The sequence below is a fragment of the Marmota flaviventris genome, chromosome 3, assembly GCF_047511675.1.
Source record: "Marmota flaviventris isolate mMarFla1 chromosome 3, mMarFla1.hap1, whole genome shotgun sequence".
Classification (NCBI taxonomy): Eukaryota; Metazoa; Chordata; class Mammalia; order Rodentia; family Sciuridae; genus Marmota; species Marmota flaviventris.
Genome location: NC_092500.1, coordinates 179,101,275 through 179,128,186, shown reverse-complemented (window position 1 = coordinate 179,128,186; position 26,912 = coordinate 179,101,275). Strand labels below are relative to the sequence as shown.

The 26,912-nt window shown below is 39.9% G+C and overlaps 1 protein-coding gene across 1 annotated transcript in view; it reads right to left on the bottom strand.

The window, feature by feature from the left end:
- Window positions 1–24,698, bottom strand: part of LOC114105584 (zinc finger protein 84-like) — a 30,092-nt gene extending 5,394 nt beyond the window's left edge. Inside the window, exon 1 of the mRNA XM_071610649.1 lies at window positions 24,382–24,698. The gene's annotated coding sequence lies outside the window, so the exon portion shown is untranslated. The remainder of the gene's footprint in view (window positions 1–24,381) is intronic.
- Window positions 24,699–26,912: the final 2,214 nt, after the last annotated feature.

Sequence of the window (26,912 nt, the reverse complement as noted above, 5' to 3'; positions counted from 1 at the left end):
GTTTTCAGTTTCTGCATAGCATAGACACCTGGGCTCCGGATCCAGCATAGAAAGCCTACAAAAAGATTGAAAAAATGGCGGGCTCCAGACAGGAAGGGAACAGAAGATTATGGAAGCCCTCCCCCTCATCACCGGCTGTGTGAGGATTGGACACTTCTCACCTAAGAGACTGATTGGTCAAGGCTTCAGGCACTGCCTCCAACCTGAGCCAAGTGGGTGCAGAATCAAAGGCTGAATGACAGGCTGCTCCACTGTCATTGTTAAAAGACTACAGATCAGGGCTGAGGATATAGCTTAGTCAGTAGAGTGCTTGTTTTGCTTATATAAGGCCATGGATTCAATCCCCTGAACTACACACATACACTCCCGCCAAAAAAAAAAAAATTAATTAAGTAAAGGACTTTTGGGTAGAGCCCTTCCCTAGCATGGGTGAGGTACTGGGTTGAACAGCCAGCACCACATTAAAAAACTAACCAACAAACTACAAATGGTATTGTGTCCATCTACAACAAAAAAAAAAATTTTTTTAAAAATAAAGACTGTGTATTGGACTTGTGCCCCTTCACTACAGAACCCATAAACATTTTTATATATAATTTATACATATATGTCTTCAGACAGTGAATAAAATTCTCCCATGTTGGCTTTTCAAGTAACTTATATTACAGGTATGCTTCACAAACCTGAAATCCTCCCCACATCACTTATTATTATTATATTATTATAATTAGGGTCAGCGAATGCGGTTATTTTAAGGCAAAGTTTTCTTCCAATACTAGGACATATCCCAGAGGGAAGTGCATTGACACTTATAACTGTTTATAAGGTTAAAGCAATTTTTGAATAAATATGTCTATATTTTTATTTATGAAAATGATATCAGTTTTAATATTTTTTTAACTTTTCTGTTTTTTGTCTCATAAAAAACAGTTTGAGCTTTAAACTCATTAGCAATGTCCCCATATCCTTCCCCCCCAAAAAAGTGACTCACAGATATAATTCAAATTATTGAGACTCATAAATTTTGGATCCTTTATTTTAACTAGTGAAGTCTATAGATTTTCTTTTTATTTTCACCCTTAAAATGAAGCCCACTTTTTATAGCTTTCTTATTGTGTGACTGACTTCTAATATTCTGCATATTTTACCCCCAATACTGATCACTTTGGACTATTGATGTCTTGATGGAGGGGATCTCAAAATTGTCATGCACAAGGCAGGAAATGGATATAGTAAGATGTAAGGCTGGAGATTGCTGAGTATGTAGATTTTGCATTACAAAATAAGTATTGGTGGATTATATGTGAGGAGGGAGAAAAAGAGCAATAAAAAAAAAAAACTTGAGCAGTAGAGGGGTTCATATGCTACAAGTCTACAATGATGGTATGAATGTAGAGGGGTAGTGTTCTTGGAAGCAGCAATAAAATCTTGGGGGAAAGAAAAAGTTAATTTTTTGCACAGTTCCCAAGTAAGAGAGCCAGGTGAATGGGCTCTGAGTTCAACTCTTCCCACCTAGGAGTGGAATTTATAGTTCACAGGGTATGTCTCAGTAAGTAGTAAAACAGCATTTCCATGTACCTTTACACTTTGTCATGGCTACAAGCTGACTTTGACAATTCCAGTCACATTACATCTTTGCACTTGTTAGTTATTCATTTATTAATTAATTTATTCCATTATTTATTTGTTCCTTTATTAATTCACTTTTTCTTTAGTTGTCATTGTTTTTACATTACTGGTGATTATATAATTGCATAAATATTCTGAATGTTAACTTTTTCTTAAATGTTGTTTTATGTGTTTATTCGTACATTTACTTTTCATTTAAATGTTTTTTCCTTGGCCAAGCATGATTTATATTAGACCTTTATCTTTGTTTATTTAGACTAGATAAAATCACATTATTCCAAATAATTCAAGGATCTCTCATCTTAGCAGAACCCTAATCACCCACTAAAGTTGACCCAGTCTAGGTCAACTTACAGCTGTGTCAAAACTCCTCTTTTTTCTTATACAAAACTTAATAAAGAATTCCTCTCTCACTTTTATATATTGGAGAGCAGACTAACTTCCCCAAGAAGCAGTTAATAACCTAGATGAGTTTTCCAACTAGCTCACTATTACTTTTGAATTATTTACATCCTTGACACTAAGAGTGTCACTGATTACTTTTTTATTTTTGCAAGATCTCTCTCTCTCTCATATTACAAATTGAAATCAGATATGATTTTTTTTTTTTTTTTGCTATGAAACACTCTCAGCCTTTAATAAAATATTCTATAAAGCAAAAGGGTTTTGCTTATTTTTTTAGAGCCTCACTAAGTTGCTGAGGCTGGCTGACTTTAATCTAATGTTATAGAAGTTATATATATGTACCATTGTATACTCACCAGGAGTGTATACACAATAACAGTAAAGCAAAACTGAATGAAGAAAAAATGGAATGAATGAATGAATAAATAAATAAATAAATAAATAAAATATGAAAAAGTACAAAGATTTTATGTGATTGGAATTGTCAAAGGTTGATTGTGGCCACACAAATTGGTAAAGCTAATTGGAAATGGTTTTATACTACCTACTGAAACATACACTATGAATTATCAATTCCACTCTAAGGAGGGAAGAAATAAACACATAACCCATTCATCTGACTCTTTCTCTTGGGGACTGTGCCAGAGTTACCTTCTGTTTTTTTTCTACCTTATTTCTGCCTCCAGAGAAACTACCCCTTGCCCTCATGCTACCATTGATCCACCATTAGACTTTTTAAATCTGAACCCTTGAGTTGGTCATTCTTTCCCTCTTTCCTTCACAGCACTTTTTTTCTCTACCTTAATTTCACAAATACATCCACCAATCTCACATCCTGACCCATCCCAGTTCTGCCTTTTCCATGGATTACTTTGAGATCCCCTCCACTCAGATATCAATAGTCCAGAGTAAAGTCAGCTTAGGATGTTATACATGCAGGTTTTTAGAAGTCATTTACATAACAATAAGCTTATAAAAAGTGGGATGTATTTTATCTGAGGTTAAAAAAATCTACAGAATACACTGTTTAATTGAAGTGTCTAAAATTCATTAATCTCAATAATTTGGAAAAAGAGATCCTATAAAAAGGAGAATAAAGAAAAGAACATAATACAAAAAGTGACAAATTTGAAGACACACCAAATGTATATATCCAAAGAGTGTCATATATTGGTGTTTTCAAAAGACAAATTAATTTGAAATAAAATGTGGTTAATGTGAGATAGTAGTAATCATTTTTTAATTATATATAACGGTAGTATATATATGTATATCTACAAACTGCATCTCATATAATTATGAGTATACATTTCAAGAAATGAATGCTACAGTATTTTTTTTTTTTAATTTTGCTAACAAGTTTGAGTTTGTACACTGGTCTCCTCACTGGGCTGGGAGCAACTTGAGTCCTTGTTTATCCTGTGTCTGCTGAGAAGCTTGACACCAAACAGGCCCTCCATAAAGAACCTCTAATGGTAAATAAGTAAATGCATGAAAGAAATAATGAATAGATTCTTTGCAAGAACATCTGTGCTGTAGAAAGGAGTGGACCTGGGATGACTTCAGGTCAGACTCCAAAGTCAAGGCCCTGCATATCAGAAGCAAATCTTACCTACAATAATTAGATTGTAAAATGCTAGACTTTTCCAAACCAAGTTACATGCACACAGTTAGATCAGCAGTATACAACTTGTCTGAATATCTGCAAATTGTGGGTGTTTCTACAGCTTACTGTGGCACCACCTCCTAATGACTTATAATCATGTATCCTAACATGAAAATGACAGACTGGACTAGTCACTTTGAGAACTCTGTTTGTCCAAATGAAGTATCTGGAAATATGGCAAAGCTTTTTTTAATTTGATGAGCTGAGTGGCATTGGGGGCTTGCTTCATCTTTCAGCTGCAGGTGGCTGTTCACCAGCACACTATCCTTATTACCATGTCTGTTAATGTTTGCTCATTTGACATTTATGTGGCATTTATTATATGTCATTATTATATGTCACTGACATGTGTTTGCAAATGTCATTTATTGTATTATATTACTTCTTTCCACCTAAAGATTGGAAAGAGAATAGGAGAGGAAACAAACCACCATATGAATTACCACGATTAGAACCACCATTATAATCAGCAGAGGAATGATCTTGGTCCTCTTGTGGTGCAGGGAATACAGCCAGCCATCAACTGCAGTGACATGAAATGTTCTGGCTGCATATGTGTGGCCTTCCCTAGATTGCAGGAAGCATGATTCTAATATCTCAGATAGTCTTCCTGATGGCCAAGAGAATCACAGTAATTATTTTGTGAATGGTTTTACCAGAACATGGCTGTGCTCACCAGGGATACTCTGTGCTGCTTCTATAGCCCAGTCACACAGCACAGGCCACATGGTCTGCTGAGACTTCATGTCCAGTACCTCAAGGAGACATTAATTGACCCCACTTTGAAAAACAAAGCCCATCAACAGGATTGTTTTCCCTATGAGCCAGTAAAAGGCCGAGAAAAGAGCTGTAGCACTGACCTTGCCTGAGTGAGAGAGCCTAAGTAGGGTGTAAGTGAGACTGAGCTGGGAGGGTAGCCACGCCCCCACTTTTCATTTTTTTTTTATTATTTGCTTTTATTTTTTAAATACATGAGAGCATAATGCATCACAATTCTTATTACACATATAGAAAACAATTTTTCATATCTCTGTTTGTATATAAAGTATGTTCACACCAATTCATGTCTTCATACATGTGTTATAAATAATGATGTCTATCACATTTCACTATCCTTGCTAACCCCCTGCCCCCTCCCTACCCTTCCAACCCCTCTGCCCTATCTAGACTTCATCTATTTCTCCCAATCTCCCCCTCCCTACCAAATATGAGTAAGTCACGTTATATCAGAGAAAACATTTGCCATTTGTTTTTTTGTGGATTGGCTAAGTTCACTTAGAATTATTTTCTCTAACTCCATCCATTTACCTGCAAATGCCATGATTTTATTCTCTTTTATTACTGAGTAATATTCCATTGTGTATATATGCAACATTTTTTTAATCCATTCATCTACTGAAGGGCATCTAGGTTGGTTCCACAGTTTGGCTATTGTAAATTGTGCTGCTATAAACATTTATGTGGCTGTGTCCCTGTAGTATGCTGTTTTTAAGTACTTTGTGTATAGACTGAGGAGAGGGATAGCTCAGTCAAATGATGGTTCCATTCCAAGTTTTCCCAAGGAATCTCCATAGTGCTTTCCATATTGGCTGCACCAATTTGCAATCCCACCAGCAATGTATAAGTGTGCCTTTTCCCCACATCCTCGCCAACACTTGTTGTTTGTCTTCATAATAGCTGCCATTCTGACTGGAGTGAGATTACATCTTAGAGTAGTTTTGAATTGCATTTCTCTGATTGCTACAGATGATGAACATTTTTATATATTTGTTGATTAGTTGAATATCCTCTTCTGAGAAGTGTTTATTCATGTCATTCTGGGCCACCAGTCTTCCTAATGCAGCTCTGTGTTAAGTTATTTCATTGTGCAACTGCCCTGTCACCCAGGGAACCAGGGCAAGCTGCCAGACTGAGGGCTTTGGCATCCTGTGTTTTCATTGGAGGCTGATGTCTGGGTCAAGAAAACCACAGCCACAGGGTTGTCTGGGCCTTGTGTGGACCGACTGAGGGGTTTCCTTCAACAGGAATCACTGGGGGTTTCTCAGAGGCATCTGGTCATACATATGTTCCAGTGGTGTTCCCACCTTCTGCTCAGACAGATCATCCTGAGAGCCATAGGAGTTGGTTTTCCTACAGGGCAGAAGAGATGGAGGGTGTGTAGCATAAAGGGCAGGAGCCCACTTGGAAGACACAGCATAGAGATGGAGGGCAGTGGAAGGACTTTTGTAGAGGTGGCACCTGATGCAGCCACACCTCCTCCTGGATGGTGGTCTGGGAAAGGCAGGGGAGGCTCAGGGTCCCATTGCTGCATGGTCAGAGATGTAGAGGTGATAGGGATACCAGGGCTGGAAGGAGGGCGAGGGGCTGGGATGAACATGGAGTGAGCAGGGCTGGGGCAGCTCAGAGCCTCATTGGAGAGGCATCATCTTCATGCGTGTGGCCATACCTGCCTCCTGCCATGGCCTTTTTGAGGACACCTCATAGCAGAAATCAACCTTGTCTGGGAGTCCTAAAGTGAGAAAGTCACAGGTGGACACAAACATATCACCTACTTGGAAGAGAACAGTGCCTCAGAAAACATTCAGCATCTGGGTGCATGGTCCAAGGAAGTGTCCCCTAAAGAGTGTCCAGGGGCATATGCCCTCAGATCCCTCAAGTGCCTCAATGCACAGTTGTCAGGCAACTGAGGACTGCTGAACCAGAGTCTCCAGGCAGGGCCAGAATCTTCCCTGTGACATGTTCCCTGGGCTGATACCATGTGCCCAGACTGGAAATCTGCTTTTGGGAGGGGCTTTGGACCTGGCCAGGGCAGATTCTGTGGAGACCCAAACACTTTCTTTTTTTTTCCAGTCTTCATCCTTCCAACAGAGTGAGTTTTTTTAAATTATATTTTTTTCTTTGCAGCTTTGCTCGCCTGCTGTTTCCCTCCATGTGGGATGGCCATCTGAGGGTTTGGATAAAAAGTAGCAGAAAGTATGACTTCTGGACAGCAGCTTCCCTTCTTTGAAGGAAAACCTGGGCCTGGAAGCCAGAGAGTACCTGGCAAACAGAGCAGGTTCCCTTTGAGTATTAAAGCTGTTCTTCCACATGGCTGTGGCTCCTGGCGTCCAGCAGGACAGGAGAACACAGGCTGCGCCCAGCACCAGGTGGTCGCCTACTAGCATGGCCTTTGGTCAAGTCCTCATGGACATTTGGTCAAGTCTAGTCACCTGTTGTCATTAATTAATAAATTTGTTTGTTAATTAAATTTTATTTGTAAGCAGCATTGGCAAGAATTACCACACTGCTATCTTAGGATGACCAGTGATCACATGACACAGTGATCTCTGAATAATTTTTGAGAAATGAAGGCACAGTGCTCTTATCAGAGATAGGTACTAGCTAGGAATAATTATCCTTTACAAACTCATTAGTTGACTACATTCATAGCAAGATCCCCAGAGAGTGTTTCCCAGATGTGGCTTCACTATATGAGTTCATAGCAATGTAGAAGGTGACTCCTGTCCCCACTGCCTTCCTCTTTGCAAATTTTCTCAGAATTTGAAACAGTCCATGGGCTTATATCCAGCACATGGTAAAAGAACAAAACAATGTTTGCCCAGAGCATGTCACCAATCACTGGCACCAGTGTAGGAGCAGAAGACACATATGGTTGGGATGTATGCCCCTCCTTGAAACCATCCTGCCCAGAACCCACCAGGAGATGATGGTATGGATGCCCATGCAGTTTCCCTGGCCATGCTTTTGAAAAGCCCAGCCTGCAGCAGCCTCGTGGAGGGGTGGAGACAGTGTTAATTCCAGCACTCTGCAAAAACCACAAGGAAAGCATGAGGATGGACACTACAAGCTGCAGGCCTGCACACTCTTGCATCAGAGATAAGGAAGATGCACAGAGAAGTGTTCTGTCAAGGTGGCTGGGAGGTAGCAGATGCTACCAGCTTCCTCAGGTTTCCTTCATGGCCTCCAGCCCTTGGCCTGTGTTTTAAGTCACTATGCACTCAGCGAGAGGGTTTTTCCTCTTGCTTTCTCTCTGATGTGCAGTCACAGTGTAGATAGAGCCAGGAGGGGTCACAAATCTCTGGAAAAGAGCACCTGGGGTGGCTGGAGTGTACATGTGCTGAAGGACTTGCCCACAAGGTGAACAGCACTGGCTTCACATATGACCCACAGAGACCGTAGTAAGGAGTGAGTGCTGCTTTCTCTTTCTGCTTATCATGAATTGTTTTCTAAAAATCTCATTTTGGTCTCCTACTGATTTTCCTGATTCTGGGCTGACTATAACCCACTTCCTTAATGACACTGATTGCCCAGCTTGCCAAGGGCAAGATCCAGAGAACTAATTTTAGACCCTCTCCCTGGCAGTGCCCTACATGTTATATCACCCCAGAGGGCAGGAAATTGGAGTTCTGTGATGGCCTTGCATCCACTCTGCTGGAGGGGACAGAGGTGCAACCCCTGGCCCCTCTCAGGAGAGAGCCAGGTCACCTGGGTGGGCAGGCAGGTAAGAAGAGGACCTGGACAGTGCCATGTGGGGAAGGTGAAATTCTCCGTGTGGGAACATTAGGGAAGGCCTCCAGAACACAGCATTTCTGTGATATGAAAAACAGCAGCATAAGTTCGGAAAAGCATGGGCCCACCCTCCCCTTCGACCTGCAGAGGAACCACCGTGTTTACCACACAGGCCCTGGGGCCCTCTGTCTCTGTTCAGTGTAGGAAAACCTCAGCAAAATAGGCTGTGAAACCAGAAATCTATTTCTATAAGCACACAGCTTACCTCAATGCAGGAAAGCTCTGAACCCACTACATTGTTTAATAAGTGATTTTCCTAAGGACTTATTAAAGAGAAAGCAAAAAACATGGAAGTGGCAAGTTTATGAGAATCTGTCAAAGAATTAGTTAATTCTGATGATCTTGGGGGAATCTGAGCATAAGATGAGGGGTTGGCATTCATGCCAGGGGAAGTGAGGTCGAGGGGACTTGGGTATTTAAAGAAGATGTTCCTGAGATTACTTTTAATATCTTAGTCCTGGAGCCTACTTAGCTTTCTGGATTTTTCTGACTCAGGGTAAAGCCAGATAAGCATCTTGAGTGTCCTAGATGGGGTACCGTTGGCATCTTCTGGAATTCAAGCCTTTGTGAGATGGACTTCAACTCTACCACTCTCAGGGGAATCCACTGTGACTAGGATAGTAGATGAATGGTAAAATAACTGAGCCCTAAGACATAACTGTGGCTGGTGGACTTTCCTGCCTCAATCTGTGACTCATGGTAGCAAACAGAAAACCTTCCAGAATCCTTCAGCCTATGTGCAGTAGTCAAGTAAGTGCTATTTTAATCCAGGAAAAATAAAGTCATAATAGATTCAAAGGATAAATGTGAGGTACTGATGTCCTAGGGTGTCTATTCAACAGTCTGCAACCTGCTTCTAATCTACATTCAGAGTGCCACCTCAGCCATGCCACTCAGGGACCACAGAACCTGTTCCTTATCCCCTCCAGGGCATCCCCACACTGGGATGCTCCTTCATCACCCCCATAGATACTCTTGTTTTTAAAGCATGCCAGATACAGAATGTGGTAATTCCCTGATCAAATAATTTTCTTATCAGTTTTAAAATGTATGCTCACTATTAATTTTCGATGCTGTCCAAGCACCCCACAGGTTAAATTTACCTCTCACATCTCTGAGAAGTAAGTGTGCTAAAATATTTTCATATGGGAGATTTATTCTGGACTTTAACCTTTAGGTAATTTAAAAACTAAAGAAAACTTTTGATGAAGCTAGCTCAGCATGATGACAGAGGAGGCCCTTAGTACTACCCCAGAAGGTACAGGGGATCCAGCCCAGATCCTGCAGGCAGCCCCTTGCCTAGTGTACATTGTGTTTAACAAACCCAATATTAATGAATAAATAATGACTTGATGTGTTATTAGGTTTATATGACCTGAGTAAAGACCTCTGATACATACTCCAACTCCCTTTTCCAGACAAATTTTAATGGTATTGACCAAGCTATGTTCCTTAAGATGCTAAAAGGTAGAAAAAAACCTGGTGCTCTGGTGCATGCCTGTAATTTCAGGGGCTTGGGAGGCTCAGGCAGGAGGATCATGAGTTCAAAATCAGCCTCAGCAAAAGTGAGGCACTAAGCAACTCAGTGAGAGAGACCCTGTCTTTAAATATAATAATAATAATAATAATAATAATAATAATAATAATAATAATAATAATAGAGCTGAGGATGTGGCTCAGTGGTCAAGTGTCCCTGAGTTCAATCCCTGGTTTTAAAAAAAAAAAAAAAAAAGGCAGGAAAAAATTTTGTTGGTAAACATATTTTGAAAATACTGAAAGTCATGTGCCACTATTTGTTCAGTGTACAGAAGGGCTCTGAGATTTATTCTTATATATTTCTCCTCACACATCTCTTTGGTTTTTATGGCTTCCAAATGCCACTATTCCCAAAAGTTTGGGGATTCAGATAATGAAAATTAGGCTGGTTCCCAGCTTGTCCTGCAACTGATGCAAGATTAAGCTAGCTCCATATAATTCAATCCAACTTTCCTCAGGTTTCCAAATTCCTGTTGTATGATGCCTCTTCTACTATGTTTCTAATCTTGTCCATTTATAATTTTGAAGAAAAATCCTCTTCTTTGGGGGATTTTGGTTGAGGAGGTAAGAAAGGCCAATGTGCATGTGCCTGTTAGCCATTTTCATATGGAAGGGTAATGAACCCAGCCTAATTCCATTTTAAGATTGAGAGTCATCTCATCACAAAGTCATGAAAAGCTAATTCCTCTTTTACTATAAATTACTGTGATTTCTATACTTGTTTGGATTTCCTGCTCATGCCTTGAACTCACCCATGCCTGGCTTTCCCTAACAAGATAACAAAACTCTCAAAAAACTTAGTGTCACCTCATAAATCCTGGCTCCCTTTGACCAGATAAAAACACTCTCCGAAACCTCAGCAGTGCCTCATTAATTCTGGTTTTAAGTTTTGAATTTACTCCCTGCCTTGAACTATAATGTTATGTAGATCATTAACCTGCTATATGCCTTTGTATTATGCTTGTCAAAATCCTGTTATCTGTAGTTGTTAAGACACCTCCATTTGCATATTTTTATATTAAAAATCCTTGTTCTTGGAGAGCTGGGAGGCTGATATGTAGTCACAGGTATTCAGGAGACACAGTTGCTGGCCAGCTTTTGTGTACAAAAATACAAGCTTGCTTTAATTTGATTTAAAATTGGAGTTGGTGGTCTTTTCTTTGCATCAAGGTTAAATATCTGGCGACTCCAGTGAGACAAGACCACCCAAAATTATGAAACTGAATCTTCACTCTGGGCTTCCAGGACTGGAGTGCTGCCCCAGGGAGTGTGCATCTTGAGAAATTCCAAGGCCCTGGGGTGAGCCTTTAGTGCATCAGATTGATGGAGTAAACTTCCACACTAAAACGATTAGCAAGCATTTGGTGAAGGAGGCCTTCATGGGTAAGTGACACTCTTATAACATCTGGTATTGGGTTAAGAGAGATCTCTTCTGGGGACAGTGAGATGCCTGGCGAGGCACATACACACTCCTATTCAAGACAGTAGTGAAATGTTGCACTGTTTTCTGATATTGGTTGGTAAGATTCTTTTTTTGGGGGGTGGAAGGGAAGACAGAGAGTTGTCTGATGAGACACAACACACTCCTGTCCAGGACAGTAGCAAGATATCACACTGTCTTTATTGGTTTGGTGGAGACAGAGAGGTGTCTGATGAGGCACATTGGCGCTTCTGTCTAAAGCATTAGCAAGACATTGCATTGCTCCCTGGGTTTTGGAGTCTGCTTCTTGTTCTCTTGTGTTTTATTCTGTGTTCTACATATTTTTTTTTCTGCCTTTTCATTGTGTGTCTTCTCTAGTAGAAACTTAAGAAAATTGAACAAACAAACAAAAAAAAAATGGGTAATAAGACAAGTAAGCCTGATATTCCTTTGAGCTGTGTTTTAGGGAAATTTGATAAGCTTTACCCCTCTTTTTGTTAAGCAGGATTATGGAAACAATGTCTCCTTTTATTTCTCTAGTGGGCTGCCCTTGAGTACACCCACTGCAGGAAGGAGATGACTTATGGGAATGTAGGAAATTAATGTCTCCCAAATTAACAAGTAAATTCTAACATGCCATTAGGGCATGCTGGGAACACTTACTGAAATATAACTCTTGAAAAATTCTTTGGAAACCTCTAGTCCCTCCTGATCAAGAGAGTCAGAGCCTTTGAAACAGGAGTCTCCTGTGGTTCTTCTTTGCTAGTAAAGCAATAAACCCTCTATTTTCTTTTTCTCAAACCTCAATATTAAATTGGAATTAATTGGCTTTGATTAGGGATCAAGCTTTTTGTTTAGAAATCCTGCCACACCAGGTGGGACTCCAGATCAGCCCACACTTCTCTTACTAGGGACAGCTTAGCACTCCTAGCAACTGTACTTTCATTCCAAGGATGTAAGATGTTGAGAGATGACTCCTGGAAAGGTGGGAGACAGGAAAATTGTGTCTGGGGTTAGACAGAACAAGATGAGTTATGACTTTTAGTAAAGAGAGAGAGTGAGGGACTCTTAGAAAGAAAGAAAAAGAAAGAAAGAAAGAAAGAAAGAAGGAAGGAAGGAAGGAAGGAAGGAAGGAAGGAAGGAAGGAAGAATATAGCAGAGTTGCCACACAGAAACCCTCGATTTTACACTTCCGGTTTCCAATTGTAAGAGCATCTGATACACTATTTGGGAAATTTTTGGTGCCACTAATGTAGGAGTCATGGTTAAATAGGAGTTGGCAACTTGAAGATATTTTTCACTACCTGGTCTGTCTGGTTTGTCTGTCATTGTGTTTTTGTTTGTGTCTGTTTCTGGCACTTAAGACATGGGTCATAATGTGTTTATCTTATAGATTGTTTTTTGACAACAGTCTTGGCTGAAATGGTCACCTATAGATGTAAACATGTCTAAAAAAATATATTTTACTGTAACAATCTGGTCTTTGAATGGTTTTCTGAAATATTGTACAATCTTGCATTTGGGAATTGGTTTGTCAGAAGTAAAATAATTATTAGAAACACTAGCAATTTAGATTATAGGACTAAAAAAAAAGACATGAGATAATTTGTAAGAAATACCCAAGTTCCCTCTGTTCACATAGTTAGCCTTCACAAGACAGTTTAAAATCTCCCATTACTGTCCTTGTGCTCAGATGTAATCAATGTATTCTTTATAGTGAGATATTTTAGAACTTGTGCCAAATGCTTGACATCACCTGATAAGATGTTATGCTATTACTTAGCCAAATTTTAGCCTCAAATGCCCCAGGTATTTTTCTTTCTTCTCTGTAGGGAGACAGAAGTCAATTTTCTCTTTAATACAATGCCAGGTTTTCTGTTCTCACCTCTTACCATAGACCTCTTAAAAATATCTAAACAGCCTATTACCAAAAGGTTTACTCTCCCTCAGTTACAAATAGGTTTTGGAGAGAGATTTAACCTGTTTGTCACTGAGAGAGAAAGACTAAACCTAAGAAGGGTCACATAAAAAAGTGGATCTGCTCAACAGCAACTGGCTTATCACAGTAAGAAGCTTAACATTGTAGACTTGTTCTCAAAGGTAAAAGAAAAAAAGGTACCATAATTTTAGAAATTCAAACCTGTCCAATTACCAACTCAGAAAAAAAAAATGCTTCAAATTCCTTAGGCCTGATGTTTCTGCTCAGAAAGACAGTTTTCCCTAGCTCATTCAGGACCTCTGCCAGGACTTACATTGAAATGCAAATAGAAGCTCACTAGGAGACTGGTCTCAGACACTAGAAAAAAAGTAAAAGTGTCTCTTACCTGAAATTACAACTTGCTTTAAGACACTGTTTTATGCTCAAATTCAGGACCCCCAAAAGGCCACCAGAGACCAAGATCAATGTAAGCAGCAAAGAGGTGTTTATTGTGAGCTAGCTGGGTCCTCCATGCTTACCCAGCAACTGGTGACGCTGAGAGGCCCTGAGCCCAGGGTTTACAACAGTTTAATACACTCTTTGGGGAAGGCAGGGACTTCACATACATCATAGCCTCTCTTAGCAAATCATCACACACCACGGGAAAATCATAAAACTGAAGCCAGATTTAAAGTTAGGTAGTCAGTGTTGTTAGATAAATCGGGTCTAATACCGAGTGAAATCTAAAATGGATGCCATGCTGGCAATGATTCCAGGAAACTCAGGACAACTCATGGAATGTTAATGAAGTCCCAAAAAGGCCCTAGGCCAAAGTCCACCTCAAAGAAATGTTAATGTACAGCCCCCAGCAAAAAGGTGCTGACTCAGAAGTCCTTCCTGACCAGATTACTTCTTTGGCCCACCTGTGTCCCACCCCTCCGGCCTTCCAACCTACATTCCACCACCAAAACTATAAAAAGGGGAAACAACCGCACTTCCAGGGATTCCACCTCTTGGGTCCCCTTCTTCCTCTGGGAGAAGTCTTTTCTGCTGTCCTTTAATAAACTTCTAATTTCTACTCTGACCTTGCCTCGGCGTGCTTCTTTGGTGTTATTCTTCAACATTGGGGAAGCAAGGACTCGTCACCAGTCAACAGCGGTAACAAAACAACTCTAAAACATGATTAGCACATTCACTGGTGGGAACAAGTTGGGTAGGGGTGATTGGTTACTACAAGAGGGGGATTCATTTGAAGTGATTGGTTTAAGCCAAGAGGGGTGTTCATGCTGAACTACATGGTTTCCCAACATAAACTACTGGGAGGGTCATCTGGCATCCCAGGCATTTCCCTGTCTTATGCTGATTGGTAGCTGCTAGAGGGTTGCTCTGGGTCCCCACCTAGCCTGACTGAGTCAGGGACACCAGGCAGCAGCAGATCTCTCCAGTTATTTGTAGATAAACAACTCAGCAGGGTGGGTAGGTGCCTAGGAGTGCTCTCTGGGTCTTTCCAAGGACAAAGGTCAGGCCCCCTTTCTTGGACAGGCTTTGCTCTGAGGTAGAGGCTGGTTTTTCAACTGCTGCATCTGAAAGTTCTTTGGCAAAACAAAAAAAAAAAATAAGAAAAAAATTTTAAAAGGCTCACATCTACTGTGTGGAATAGGAAGATTTGAGACAATAAACATAAATGTTAAAAACACATTGGTGGGCTGGGGTTGTGGCTCAGCAGTAGAGCACTCACATAGCACATGGGAAGCCCTGGTTTCAATCCTTAGCACCACATGAAAATAAATAAAGGTATTGTGTTAAACTACAACTAAAATAAATAAATATTTTAAAAATTGGTCTTCAATGTTCCAGGGTTCTACATGCATGGATTTGACCAACTATAGATAGAAAATATTTGGAAAAAACATGCTTTTGTTCTGAACATGTACAGACTTTTTGGACTGTCATTATTCCCTAAGTAATACAATCTCACAATTATCTACAACATATTTATACTATATTAGATATTATAAGTAATCTAGAGATGATGGAGAGTATTTGGAACAATGGTCATAATTCATATGCAAATATTGCATCACTTTATATAAGATAGTTTAGAATCTGCAGATTTTGGTGTCCACAGGGGGTTAAATTTTTAAAAGAAACAAACAGCCTCTCCCAAGTAGGAGAGTAATATTACTACTTTATATAAACACAATTATGTTTTTCTGAAATTTAAATAATAAAAATTATGGCATACCCAAGGCAATAATACTTTGGCTTTACTGAATATGGAGTGAAGATACACTTGGAAGCACAGTCATCTCAAAATTAAAGAGTAAAAATATCAAAGCTGAATTCCATTCTTGACTGGTATTCCAATAGCTATTAAGAGATAGGAATCAGGAGTCAGATTTCAAGATGCCAAGATCTGAAATCTATAATCATTTTATTTTTAAATAAAAAATGGAACTATGTTAACTTCTGCTACTCAGAATACACAATCTTGATATCTACTGAATTCTTACTTTTAAGGTCAATGTTCAGTCCCTTCCATTCACAAATAAGCCCTGATTTAAGTTCCCTGCTTTGTATCTCTAGAGTTGATCAAAGCACATTTTCTCAGTACAATATGTATTGTTCCAAGTGTTTTATAAACATTTTTTTGTAAGAGTTTACAGGAGTGATCTGAAATCACTTCCAGATTTCATCCTGAGTCAGTTATTCTTAAAAGGAAATAGAGTTTCTCTGCCATTGTCACTTTCATTTCCCTATCACAAGTCTGATTCTAATCTCTCTCTCTCTCTCTCTCTCTCTCACACACACACACACACACACACACACACACACACAATCACTGGCAGGATTGTCAACAATAATTACTGGCATTAAATTCTAGGCAGGGCAAAAAGGAAAAAAAAAGAAAACAGGCCCAATTTTGTTTATTAGACATGAAAATTACAGGTCCACACAACAGCTGAACTTTCATAAATGTCTTTTAGCCAATAAGAATAAATCTCAAGACTTATCAACCACCTAGCTCTATATGGGGCTCCTAAATCTATATTTCCTAATGAAATGATCCATCCAGTGCCTGCTATGCATGGTCACCTGTATGCATTCATTCACAGATGTGCCAAGTACAGTAATGCTAGGCTATGGAAAGTCATACAAAGAAAATAACCAGTCCCTAGAGGGACTTCTATTAGTGAAGGAAGTCAAGTGAATAGTCACAGAAACATAACATCTGGACAGTCACAACCCAAACTAAGCTGGTCTAAAAGTGAACTCTGTTTACTTCCTGAATTCTAGTCTACTCATTTGTGAACCTTGTTCTTGCACAGAAATGCTGTCATCACAGGCTACCCAGGCCACAAGCTTCTGGGGCATTCTCAACCTTCCACTTCAGATCTTAACAATTGCCCAAGCCAGCTTGAATTACCAAAGAGGAACAGATGGCTCTGCTCCACAATCCTTCCCCACTTCTAGGAACGCTAGTGATGATGGCAGCAAGCTCCCAGCAAAGCTTCTGCCTGAGCAGGGGGAACAAAACCCAAGGCTAAGAGTGTTCTTGGGGGCTGGGGTTGTGGCTCAGTGGTAGAGCTCTTGTCTAGCTTCTCAACACCACATAAAAATAAACAAAATAAAGTTCATCAAAAACTTAAAAAATAATATAATTTTTATAAAAAAGTGCTCTTGGGATTTTAAAAAGCACAGCAGGGAGGAGACCCTCTTTCCTCCTTCTTGTGGGAGAGCCTGAGAATGGCCCCTGCTCTGTCACTTTTAACCCACAAGGGCCTAAAATTATGCTGGCTTCTATGGCATTTCATTTCTTTGAAACCTTCTTCAGAAATATTCCTTCTTCAGTAATTCACCTTTTAACTTATGATGGTTGATTGCAGACAAGCATCCTAATATGCATCTTCTAAACATTTTCAGTCTGTGTGTCCACCTCTATTATCAGTGCCCTAGCTCAGGTCCTCATCGGCTCTCATCTGGACTAATCCAACAGGCCCATAAATCTCCTTTCTCTATTCCTCACAACCAGCATCTGTGGTACAGTAACAGGAAGGATCATGTTCCCCACACACACCCAAACTCGTCAATGGCTCTCCATTATTAAAGAAAGATCTAAATTCCTTAACAGGACTCACCCAACTCTCTATAGACAGTCTTCTCTCCGGCCAAACAGCTGTTCCTCTTTGACTCACATTTTAGCTCTGACTACCCAGAACTGCTTGGGTTTGGGCTGGGGCTCAGATACACACACACACACACACACACACACACACACACACACACCACTTAATTAATTAATTAATTAATTAGTAAGTAGGATGTTTCCATTCTTGAAAACTTTGAAAACCTGAAAAAAAAAAAAATAGCTTTCTTCAGGCTTGCTTCTAGGTTCAAAGTTATCACATTAATGTCTACATTTCATTACATCGATATCCCTAAATATTGCTGTTACAAATAACCAGTGCCAATGTACACTGCACACACAGCAGCAAGTGTCTGAAAGAATATAACAATAGGTTCTATAAGACTATAACAATAGGTTCTGGTCACCCATGCATCTCTGCAGACAGAGCACCAGCACTGACTCCCTGTGAGGCTTTCTTACCCAGGCAGTGCTCCTCCTCCTCCAGTGGTACCCTCCACTACCCTCTGAAGAAATCTGTAGCCTGGCACATGACCTCTTGTTCCTTAAGGACAGGACCATATTCCAAGCATTCCTGGATCTCCAATCCCAGGCAAGTCCTCAGAATACATTAGACACCTATAAATGTTTACAGAATAATGTGTACATTCTGAGCTAAGCAGAACACTCAGACATTTTCTGATTTTTTTCTGGATTCAGGATAGAAAACTTGGACTTCTACCATTAAATTTGATGAAAATATTTTAAAATACAAAATACAAAATATTTATTAGTATCTCTAACCCATTGTGTAGTTAACCAAATGATCATTTTTTTTCTGTAAAAAAAAATTAATGGGAGATATTGAGAAATAAGATGTTTTTTTTTTAACTTATAAAAAATTTCAGAGAAAACTGCATAAGCAGTCAAAAAACTGGTAAATTGGACTTCAACAAAAAACCTATTCGCTTCTTCAGAAATACAAAGACAATTTATAGAATAAGAAAAAATTTATACTTCACATATCTGATAAGAGTACATTTGTGTATATCCAGAAAACATAAAAATTATTAAAACTGAACAAGAAAAGGACAGCTCAATTATAAAATGGGCAAAAAATCTGAATAGGCATTTGTCTAACAAATATAAACAATGGCTAACAAGTCCACAAAGATGTTAAATATCATTAGTTATCAGAAAAATGCAAATCAAAACCACAATGTGATGTCACTTAATACCTATTAGGATGACAACTATGGAAAAATATCATGGCAAAGTATTGGAAAGGTTATGGAGAAATGGAATCTTCAAACAATGCTGATGGGAATGTAAAATGGTAGAGTCACTTTATAAAACTGTCTGGCAGAGTATCTTATGGCCCATACATTTTACTCCTAAGTATCTACCCAAAATAAAATATGTCAACTCAAAAACTTGTACACAAATATTCACAGCAGCATGATTATAAGAACCACAAAGAGGCCAAATATCCATCAACTGATAAATGGATAAACAAACTGCAGTGTGTCCATATAACAGAACACTATTCAGCAATAAAAAAAATAAATAAAAGTTCTGATCTGTGCTACCTCAAAAACAGGCTAAGAAGCCAGATACAAAGGGCCATATATTGAATGATTACATTTATATAATATGTCCAGAACAAATAAATCCACAAACAGAGAAAGGAGATTCATAGCTACATGGAGCAAGAGTGAGTGGAGAGTGACTGCTAAAGGATATGGGTCTTCTTTGGAGATGATGAAAGTATTTCAGTATTAGACAGCAGGGTAAGCATACAACTGTGTGAAAACACTAAAACTCAGTGAATTGCACTTTTAAGGAGTGACTTTGATGGTAATGTGAGTTATCTATCAACAAAGCTGTTATTTTTTAAAATGGCTGCACAAAGTCATATAGTAACATCTCTGCACAAGGGTCTGGTTGAATCACTCTGCCTGTGACAGGATAATGTGTCATAAAAACATGCAATCTGTTCAAATGGGGAAATAATCTATGTTCCTACCAATAAATCCCTATTGCAACCATCCACAAAACCAGATCCAAAGTAAAAAGAGCAAAGAACAAAAGAGCATGCAACTCACAATTGGCTGGCAGGTTACAGAATGAAACTAACCAAAGCCTACAGAAAGAAAAATGTTTATTAGGACTGCCCACTTCTTTTTGATTACATGGATTTAAACAAGTCAAAATACATTATACTCATAAGAAAATCTTCCAGCATCTTTATTAGCACATAGCAAGGAACAACAAGCATTCTCTCCTCTAACAAAATTAACATCCCACAGAACTGTTTGTACTTGGCAGCATGAACATTTCCTTTCAGAGTGCTGCTAAATTAAACAAGCCTATGTTGTATTGAACACAATGAGCAGGAAACCCTCGCATGCTCCTAGACTTCATTAGATGATGCTGAAGAACATTAGAAATAAGGAGGATAGTATGAATGACGGCAGTGGTGGTGACAGAATAGCATTACTGTCAGTCTTTTCATCATCTAGAATACAACAATGGAAACATTCTAACAACTTTCTTTTTTTTTTTTCTTTTGTGGAACTGGAGATTGAACCACACAGGAGTGCACTACCAGTGGACTACATCCCCAGACCTTTTTATTTTAATACAGGGTCTCACTAAGTTGCTGAGGCTGGCATTATACTATCAATCTTCCTGTCACAGCCTCTGAAGTAACATACAACTTTCTAAGATTCTACCAACACCCTTCTCTGTATGCATAAGAAAGCACTGGAACTTAGAGATAGAAAGATCTGAATTCAAGTGATTTTTTTTTTCAGAGAGAGAGAGAGAGCTTTTAAATATTCAATTTTTAGTTTTCGGTGGACACAACATCTTTATTGTTTTATTTTTATGTGGTGCTGAGGATGGAACTCAGCACCCCATGCATGCCAAGCAAGCTTGAGCCACATCCCCAGCCTCAAGTTTTTTTGTTTGTTTGTTTTGTTTTTTTAAACCTGCTAGCTACATGCTCAAGGACAAATTTCACAATTTTACTGAGCCCTTGTTATTGTGAGAACAAAATAAAGTAATACACACAAAGACCACAGTGCAATGCTCAATCCACATGCCACCACAAAAATCCTCACTGTTCACAACTCTTTACATCAAATACTGATTTCAGAACTTATACCAGAAAAGGTGTAATTAACAATGGTGATCCTTCTACCTTGTGAACATCTAAAGATCTATTAAGATTTCACATTGATTGAAGAATATTCCTCCTTCATTCCCCTCCCATATAGGTTTTTTAAAAAACTATCAATAAAGTCTCTTTAAATGTATTAACTCAGGGCATGACACAAAGCATTCATTCACCTGAGAGGTATATAAAAGCACTGAACTGAGAGAAAGAGAGACATGGAGAAAAACACTCTCTATTAGAAAGAAATGCACATTTTGCAGTGCAATAATTGGTAACCTTTTCATAAAAATTGACGCAATCTGATTATAATTCCCAAGTGTCAGTAATTGGTCCTTAAGGTAAAAGAAAAAAAAAAAGTGGGATGGTTTCAAGGACCAAAAAAAGATGTGGGAAGATATCTTTTCCCATTGACAGCAATTAGTGTTTGAGTGATGGCTGCTAGAATGTTCAGACTGAAAAACTTTGTTATATTAGAACAGACTGAAATATATCTAAAACAAAACACATGGGGTTTAACATACACATACACAATCTTCAAGTAGGTGTCCTCTCTAAACAAACCAAAGAAGGAAAAGACTGTGTTAAATTCCAGTTGCACTGCTACACATAAGGTGTACGGAGGGGGATAGTGGTTTTCAGCCATATTCCCATGCTGATGTCTATTTAAAGACAGCATCTAGATTCTGTAGTAATAGACTTGCTCTGCCTAGCTCCACACAAATTTGCATCATGCCACACACTGGACAAAACTTTCAGGGTTACAAGGGAGGAAATTTCTCAGGGGAATGGGACATGCAGAACTTTGGGATATCCCTAAGGAGTTTCACTAGCCTCTGAGCTCATTATGGACCTTGTGCCCCAGAGCTACTGTTCTTCCCTCCACTTTCTAAAACTTCACCCATAAGACTTTGAGTTAACAGTGTCCCTGGGGGAGACCTGGTCAGTTGCAGAGTCTATAAAAGGAAGCCCTGAGGGTTTTCATCTACACTGTACAGGAGCACTTAGCATCTTTCCTCCTACTGCAGCTCAGTACTACCACCCTGATTGCAAAGCTGTTTCATCTCAGAGTCCACAGCCTCAAATTCTGCTCAGGAATACCGAACTTCTCTGTCTACCCAACGTTCCAATCAAATGATCATGTACTCTCCCAGTCTAAACTAAACTTTATGCCTAACACAGGAAAACACTGTTTCAAATGCACAAAATCCAACTCATTTAATATGTAATAAAGTCTTTTTTTCATTTTTTTGGTAGTTGTAGATGGCCATAATAGCTGTAATTATTTATTTGTTTCTTTGTTTGTTGTGGTGCTGAGGATAGAACCCAGTGCTTCACACATGCCAGGCAGACACCCTACCACTGAGCCATAATCCAGCCCTGTAATAAAGTCTTAATATCTATTTAAATGTAGTATAAAACTTTTAACAAATGCTGCTAACAAGGGATCGGGGATGTGGCTCAAGCAGTAGCATGCTCGCCTGGCATGCGTGCGGCCTGGGTTCGATCCTCAGCACCACATACAAACAAAGATGTTGTGTCTGCCGAAAACATTGTATTAGATTTTCTAAGCAATCTGATTTAAAAGTATGTGCAGGATGTTCATAGGTTATATGCAAACACTATGCCTTTTTATATAAGAGACTCAAGCATCCTTGAATTTCAGTATCCACAAAGGGGTCCTCAAACCAATCCTTCATGAATAATGAAGAGAAACTGTACTTGTGGGAGTTAAAAATGGTGCAACACTTAAGAAAGGAAGTATTTAACAAAATTATAAATGCACTGCCCACAGGTGCAGCGATTCCACTTCTAGGAGATGTACCTGCACATGTATAAAATGATATGTATACAAGATGTTTCATGACAGTATGGTCTGTGATAAACCTAGAGACAACCCAAATACCCACCAGGGGGGATGGTTAAGTAAACAAGGCATTAATAGACACTGTTTAAATATAGCTGTTTTTATTTAAAAAGTGTTTTCTATAAACAAATATTATATTCTTTCTAAATAAATACTAATAGGAAAATATCTCAAGAGCATATAAAGAAAAAGCCATGGGACAGAATTACTTACATTGTATTCTAATTTTATATAAAAAGAATATAGTACACTGGCATTTCTCCTACTCTAAAAGGAAACAATTGACATCTATGGGAAATAAATTAAAGGAGGTTATCTAATAAAGAAGGGTAAAGGTTCGGGGGGCAAAGCAGTTAGAAATCAGATTTTCCCAAGCATGCCTGTGTCATTTTAACTTTTGAACCATAAGAACATGTTATCTACATTAAAAGAATTTTTAAACATTAAAAAAAAAAAAATACTTACAGAAAGAAGAGAAAGAGACACCTATAGATAAGACTTAAAACCAAGCTTTAAAGAGATTTTTTGCTCTGAAATTAGATGCTGAAAAGCAATCTTTGTGTGGTCATCGCAAAAAAAAATTATATATATATATATATATATATGCTTTTTCCCCCTTCAATCAAGTTAAAGGATATGATAATTTGTTTTTAAAAAGCTATTTGAAGGAGTAAGAAATTAGGAAAGAGGAGAAAAATGTACAATGAGGACACTCTAGTATAATGGTTCTCCAAGTATGGTCCCTATACCAGCAGCATCAGCATCATGTGATAACTTGTTAAAATTAAAATTCTCAGGCTCCCACCCAGACTACTGAATCAGAAACTTTGTACTAGTCCAGCAATCCTGGTAGTATCCTCAAGTCTGAGAGTCACATATCTTGTCTGGTGCTTCCCACAGGTTCATGTACACCACCAGTCTGCATTTCAAACAAGATCCAGGATGCTTCAGATATGCTGCTGTAGGACCACACTCACACTTGGATAAGCAAAGCTGAAGTCCTCCTGGGGAAAAAAGGTATGTAACCTTCATATGGTTGAGTTTCCTATGAAACCAGTCCTCAGTATCAGAAGGAAAAAGTGCTTATACAGGCTTCCTAGCCAGGAGAGATCATGGAGCTAGATTCCCACGTAAACTGTGCACACAGAGAATAATTGTTTTCAAATACATTCTTATAAAAACTATAACAACTATGAATCATCGAAATTCGACTTAAGGACGTCTTACTTGAAAAAAAAAAAAAAAAGTATAAGGGGACCTACAAACTTTCAGAAATGGGGGAAAAAAACAAAAGTAATCTATAGTCCATAAATTCTGCATGTGTTGTCTGAACAACTTAACCTCAAATGCATTAACTGCCCACCATGTGCTCTCCATGGAAAAGCACCAAGAAGTTTGTTCCCCTCAAACCCTTTTCAAAAAAATTGTAGTCATGTTTATGAACACCAGTCTTCCATTTGTTTTACATGAAGAGAAAGATCTCTATAGGAAACTTCTGAATAAAGAATTCTGGTTTAGCTGAGCTCTGCGCGCACACCCCAGGTTGCCAAGGCCTCGGAGCAGCGCCTGCGTCACCGGAGCTCCCCCAGCCCTCCCCGAGCCCCCGAGCTGCCCAGACCCGCCCCCCCCCCCCCATCAGGCGCTAGGCCCGCTCAGCCCCAGCCCTGCCACCCAACCCCAGGCCCGGTGGTGGTCGCTCCCGCGTGGAGCCACCCTGCGCCCTGAGCCCGCAGCGGCCCCTCACCTTCCTCTTCCCCCCCTCCCCTTCCTCTCCCCCCCTCACCTTCCTCTTCCCCGGCTTCTGAGCACCACCGCCACCAACCCACTGGCACCACGTAGGTGGAGCTGGAGGAGGCCCTGCCGCCCATGGGCGCCCAGAAGGCCAAGAAAACAGTGCGTGGCGGGTGGCGGCAGCAGCGGGGGCAGCGGCAGGAAGAACCAGCTGGGCAAGTACACACTCAGCTGGTGGTACAGACTATCCCATCTGCAGTCTGGGCAAGCGTGGCGCCATCTAAGTGGAGGCCAGGAAGGTGGCAGTGGTTCGACCACCACAAAGGGCGCACCTACCTCAAGTACTCCATGCAAGTGCTGGTGCAGGACGATGGCTGCTGCAGGTCAATGGCAAGGGTGCAAAAGACTCCTTCAAGTTCAACCTCAAGAAGCTGGAGGCCTGTGAGGGTGCGCCCCTCCCCCCCCCCCACAAGCCGCAGACAAGCCCAAGAAGCCAGAGGCGCCGCCCCCTGGGCCTGCCAAAGGCTCCGCAGCCGACAAGCGTGACCCGAAGGCAGTGCTGCCAAGGACAAAGGCAGCAGCAGCGTTGGCGGGGAGCGAGACAGTGAAGAAGGTGGCCAAGCCCAGCGCCCCCAAGGGGCCCAAGCGCGCAAGTGTGCACTTGCGCAGAGCCTCCTACGTCAAGGCGGGCTGGGCTGCGGGCTCCCCTCCCCTCCCCCAGGCTGCTGCGGCCTCCCCTCCCCTGCTCCACGCTGTGTGGGAAGATTTTTGAAACAGCCTGGGTGACGCCCTGAATTTCAATCCTGCTTGGCAATGGCTGTCGCCATGGTCACCGCCTCCCACGGGGTGCCAATGGGGTGGGCTGGTTGACTAGCTTCCAGTGGCCTGGCCCCCTCCCTCTTGCTGCTCTGGGCTCGCAACAATTGCTCCAGGCCCCGGGGCAGCATGGCGCTCCCCTCCCAGCTGTGGGCCTCCAGGCAGCCACAATAAAAGATTGTTGACTTTTGCAAAAAAAAAAAAAAAAAAGAACTAGTTTAGACAGAAGGATTTAGTAGTCAAATGTGGTGTCACATGGCCATTAATCTCAGAAGCTCTGGAGGCTGAGACACGAGCCAGCCTCAGTGATGGTGAGGCGCTAAGCAACTCAGTGAGACCCTGTCTCTAAATAAAATATAAAATAGGGCTAGGTATGTAGGTCTGTGGGTGAGTGCCCCTGATTTCAATCCCTGGTACTCACCCTCCCGCAAAAATAAAGGATATAGAAATCTGGAACTTCTTTTTGCAAGTCACCTTTGACTAGCTTTGGGTGCTAAAAATTAACCAATGTGCTGACATTTTTTATATATTTCCTATTTTATTGCCTCTGACATGCCATCACCTTTAAGACAGTTAGAACATTCTTATCCTATGTACCACTCAGAAGAAAAAATGCCATATGGTTTCAACATGCCAATTTTAAGATTCCATCCATCTCAGATGTGCATCTTAAAAATCAATGAAATGCCTTAATTATAAACCACAGAATTGTATGGTAAATTGTTTTCCTTCTAGTTAACTCTTATGTATCTCAAATGTAAAACTCCATAAAGGCATACAAGTTTTTTCTATTTGACAACATATCCTCCATGCTTAGAAACTGGAACATTTTACTTGCTCAAAATAATAAAAATTAATTATTTTCAATTTGGCTGACTTCTCAGGTCAAAGAGATTCAATATATCTCTAAACAATTGAAAATATATTCTTTTCCGAGAAGTCTTTATTTACATGTTTGTTTCCATAGCACCTTTCAATAGTAATAAGTAACAAACACCTTACAAGATTTTTTAAAAATCAAAATAAACATCCTTTTTAGAGTTAAACAAGTTGAAGGAATTTTTGTTACACTGTAGCTAGCTTGAGCTAAACTTTATTTTAATTCTTCTCTATCATGACTAGCAGTGTTTCAAGTGAAAAGATAATTTGTAATGAGCCATACCATGAGGACTGGTATATGTACATCTATCTACATTTTCAAAATTTGCTAATATGAACATCAGTAAGTAGAAAGGGTTATTTTAAAAGTGCTTACAACTGGGCATGTTGCTGCTTGCTTGTAATCCCAATAATTAGGGAGGCTGAAACAGGAGGATCCCAAGTTTGAGACTGCTTCAACAGCTTCACAAGATCCCGGTTCAAGAAGGGGAGAAAGAGCTGGAACTCAGTGGTAGAGCCCCTCTGGGTTCAATCCCTAGTAAGTAACCCACCCCCCAAAGTGATGCCATGAATGTATATTCTACTCAACTCAGATGTGCTATCGTACACACTGCCGTCACTTCACAACTCTGTTCTCACATCAAACTGCTAAAATAATTCTAGTGTTTAGTTGTCAACATTTCTAATATGAATTGCCATTAAACACAGACAAAATTTTCTGACAGAAATCAACCTTGCCTCCCAAGATTCTAGAATAATTGACAAAAGTGTCACTAACCAAGATCATGTCCTTTTTTATATGTCAGACACTTCAGAAAAAAATAATTTTCCCAGAAAGAAGTTGTTTGGCACCCCTTTCTTGTTAAAATTAAGTAGATAATGGATATGTTCTTAATAGTATTCTCAAAGAGGCAGAACTATCCTTAAGAAAAATTTTTAGTTATCAAAGAAATTGAGGGACACCAATTTAGTGTTTGGGGGCATTTAGTGTTTGGGGGCCAGGATCTAGGCTTCACACAATGCTTGGGTGGGATGGATCTGTATCATCAAGATTCATCCTGGTCACAAGAATTTTGATCTTAAAATGGTTTAATCAAGCCCACTTTAAATGAGCATTACTTTAAGACACAATATTTAAAATCCCACCCCTTGCCTCTAATTATGTAAGACAA